This window comes from Pteropus alecto, unplaced genomic scaffold, assembly GCF_000325575.1.
Source record: "Pteropus alecto unplaced genomic scaffold, ASM32557v1 scaffold125, whole genome shotgun sequence".
Lineage (NCBI taxonomy): Eukaryota > Metazoa > Chordata > Mammalia > Chiroptera > Pteropodidae > Pteropus > Pteropus alecto.
In genome coordinates this window covers 9,044,705-9,048,837 of record NW_006436888.1, presented here as the reverse complement: position 1 = coordinate 9,048,837, position 4,133 = coordinate 9,044,705, and positions in this window count along the sequence as shown.

The following is a 4,133-nucleotide window of genomic DNA, read 5'->3' as shown; positions in this document are numbered from 1 at the left end:
GGGCGCTGGGGCTGTGAAGTGGCTCAGGTCTGGGACTGGACGGGGGTCGAGACTTTGAGACTGTACCCGCCCTCGGGTGACTGTCCCGGTCACTCCCTGCTAAGGAGCAAAGGCAGCGCTGGATCAGGGCACAGCCACCTCCCCCGCACTGTCCTGGGAGCAGCAGAAAGTGGTGCGGGCGGCACAGGGGCGTCCAGGACAGAGACAGACCCCGCCCAGCCGCCGGGGGAGGGCGATCACCCCTCTTGGACCAGACGAGGATGCAAACGCAAGACGGCAGGAAAGCTGGACCAGCGGAGGTGGCTCAGACAGAGCTCCCCTCTCCCGGGGGACCCTTCGAGGGAGGATCGGGCCACAGGGGGGCCGCTTCCCAGCCACTAGGCAGAGAAGGAGGAGGCGACCACACCCCAAGTCCTCCACACCTCACGTGGCCCTTCCGTAGAAGGAGCTAAGGGTCGGGGAGAACGGGGTTCCCTCCCCACGAAGACGAGATTGTCTGTGGACGGTGGGCCGTGCCCACACCAAGCCCACCGCCCTGTGCCCTGGACAGAAGCCACCAGCTTAACCTGGGCTTGGCTCACGGAGACTCAGGTACTGTCCTTCTCTGCTTTTGTTCAGTGAGTCTGTTTGCAGGCTCTGGGGGGTGGTTTTCTTATTAGCTCCCTCCCTCTGCGTGATGTTTATTTTACAAAAATCAGGAAACAGAGAAAAAGGAAACATCCGCTGATCATTTTACCATCCTCCTAATATAAACACACAGTGATGTGAGCTCAGAACGCAAAAGGATAGAAAACAGAGGGTGAATTGGGCCCCAGGCAAACGCTTTCGCTTTCCGGCTCTGGGTTCCCTCCTCCCCACCTGCCCCGACGCCTCACGCCAGCCTGCAGCCCCGACGACCACAAACCTACGTCCCGTCCCCATGGATGTGCCTCTTCTGGGCCTTCCACGTAAACGGGATCAGACGTGTGTGGTCTCTGTGAGTGCACTGCCTCGTTTCTAACCCGGGGAGCCGGCCTATGCTGTTTCCGGTGAGAACACGGTCCCTGTTGATCCTTCTGCGTCTGAAAGCCCCCCAGCCCTCAGGGACGGAGCCCAGAACTCGGCCACGTCTGAGTGTCGCTAACTGATGCGTGCGGAGCCAGCCTGGCGCGAACAGGCCATCTGAAGTCGCTGAAGTCACGGCGGGGTTTCTCCACCTCGGCCCCGGAGGCCTGGCTCAGACCCCCGGCCGCGCTCCTTGCTGCTGAGTCGCCGGGTGTCAGGCTGCCTTGGTTTTCCAGCTCCCAGGGGCGTATGGGAGTCGGATGTGAAATGAATGTAAAGCCCTTGGCGAAGCATCCAGCCCACGCCTGGGGCGCCCCAGAGGTCAGCTCGTCCTCATGATCAGTTTCATCCATGCACCTGCCTGGAGAACGTGGGCGCATCACAGCCTCAGGGCTCAGCGAGGCCCCCGACCTGGCCACCGCCCACTGGGGATGGCCATCTGCAGGCTAAAAGCCACTGTGCCCTGCAGCTGGGGGGCCTCCCCACCCTCTGACAAGGGGGCCCGACCCTTTCAGCACAAGTAAATTCAATCAGTGGAAGAAGCGTCCAGGGCAGAAGGACAGCTGTGACATTTAACGAGACACACCCCTCCGGGCAGCCGGCCTCCGGGACCGGTTCCAGCCAAATGTGTTTTTGTTTTCTCAGAAGGCGCATAAGTGGGTCAGAAGCCAACGACGGGGACCAGAAGCCATCTCTGAAGGATAAGTTCCAAAGGGCAAAGTGAGAGACTCGATTAAGGAAGATTTAATGAGTTAGAAAGAGATCGGAAACGGGACAAGCCCAGGGCATAAATCAAATATTAATCACCGGAAAGGCGAGGCTTGCTAAGGCATAAATCAATAGCACTGCGCCGACGTGCAAACATCTGCCTCTCCAAAGAGCTCCGGCAATCTGGGGCCGACGCGGCGGGGAGCAGGAAGCTGGAGGAAGACGAGTCTCCAGCAGCCAGGAGATAACGAGCTGTCCCGGAACGAGGGACTCACGTCAGCTGTCCCGCTGTCCCCCACAGGTGCCGGCAGGGACGGTGGGCAGGAAGAGCCCCCTTCTCTCGTTGTCCTGGGCAATGGCACGTGTCCTCCCTAGCGCTCCACCCCACGGGCTGTCACTATCCAGGAAACCGAGGCTTGGAGGTGGACGTGAGCCTGGCAGGCAGGACCCGACCCGGGGCCTTCGGTCCTTCCCTCCTCCCTGGACCCTGTGCGGCCCCCGCCCCTCCTGTCACCCATGTCGGCCCCGTCCCGCCAGCCCTGCTCAGGGCAGCAGCCCCTCACCTTCCAGGAGAGAATCTGAGCAGGGCAGAAGCAGAGGCCGACTCTGTCTCCTTGGCACTGACGGCTCCCAGGCAGCCAACTCGGCACCTGCCACCTCCGCCCGCTCTTGGGTCAGCTGGCCAGGCTGGGACAGCTCCCTCACCCCTGGGCTGCTGTGACCAAGCCCCACAAAGCGGATGGCCTGAAACAGCAGGAAGGTGTCTCCCAGTTCTGTGTCAGAAGTCCAAACAAAATCCAGGGGTCACGGTGCCGTGCTCCCCCCCACCCCCCGGTGGCTCTGGGGGAGGCTCCTTCCTGCCTTTTCCAGCTTCCGGTGGCCCCAGGCGTCCCTTGGCGTATGGGACCTCTGCCTCGTCTGTCACACGGTGCCTTCTCTCTTCCCTGTCTCTACTCCTCTTCGAAGGACACCGGTCATTGGCTTAGAGGTCCCTTTAACCCTATGTGACACACCTATGTGACACACTCTTAACTCGATTACATCGGCGAGACCCCATTTCCAAATAAGATCACATTCTCAGGCCCAGGGTTTGGACCTCAGCATACCCTTTGGGGACCCAGGTCATCCCCTGGCAGCTGGGAGAGCTCAGGGTGTCCCCTCGATGGTGTGGCACATGGGCCGCAGCCTCGTCGGGGAGTGTGTCGGCTGCAGGATTCAGCGTCTCCGGGCCTGCCGGGCGAGCGCCGACCTCGCACCGACCTCGCCAGCTCCGGAGACACAGGCTCCCTCTGCAGCACGTGCGGAGGTCCCTAGGGGGCTGAGCCTGACGGCCTCAACCCCGCGGCCTTCCCCGCCTGCCACGTCCCCTTCCTGGTGACACTCCTTGGGGTTCGCTTCCCCATGAGTCCCTCACACCTATATCCTCGTCTCAACATCTGCTCTGGGGGACCCCACCCAGACAGGAGTCAAGGGCACAGGGCCATGCCCCAGCGACCTTAACGCTCTCCAGAAACCACTCTGCTTACTACATACCAACAGCAGGCGACGGATGGAGGAGAGAGGCTGAGGTGGGGTCTCGGCCCGGGAGGCCCCCTTGGACCCCTGGCACTAAGCGAGCTGCCCGCCTGGGAGACGGAGGTGGGGGAGAGGCAGGGTTTGCCGTCCCCACACCGCCCGGCCGCCTCCCTTTCCGTGGTCCCGCCTGGGCCGGCTCTGCCTCCCTGGCCCCGCCTGGAACCCAGGACAGGACTAGGGGGAGGGGCCATAGGGCTCCGTGGAAGCGAAGGACCCTCGGCCCCCACGAAGCGCCCCCAGCCCCCACCTGGGCCCGCGACCGAGCAGGCTCCACCCCGACTTTCCGAGGGGCATCTCTGGGGATGACATCACCTTGCTCACCACGCTTTCATCTCTCCTGGGCGGAGGGACGCAGGCGGCAGCATCTGATCTTCCTCCGTTGCCCAGAGTTCACCGCATGGGGACGAGGATCCGGACTGGTTCGCTTTCTTCAGAACATACTTCCGGCCTCCTTTAAAGTCTCCCAAAGCACAGGTTGACCCGGGTGTGGCAAAACTGTCTGAGGTCCCCTCAAACAAGAAAGCCGCCTCTGACGGGGACAAGAAGCCCAGAGGCTCCATCCGCACAAAGGCTTCCATCTGAGCAAGGTTGGGGCGGTCCAGCCCCTTTCAAACTCTTGAAATGTTCTGGGAAATTGTTCCCGGACGCTTTCTAAAGGTCTGGAGGTGCAGCCTTCCCGGGCGTCCGAGGCCTGGCTGCGGGACGTTCGGTCCCAGAGGTGGACGCCAGGGCAGAGGGATCGACCTCTGCAAAGGCCCCGGCACGGGAGGCACATCCGATGGACACACACACGCCACAGAAGGAAG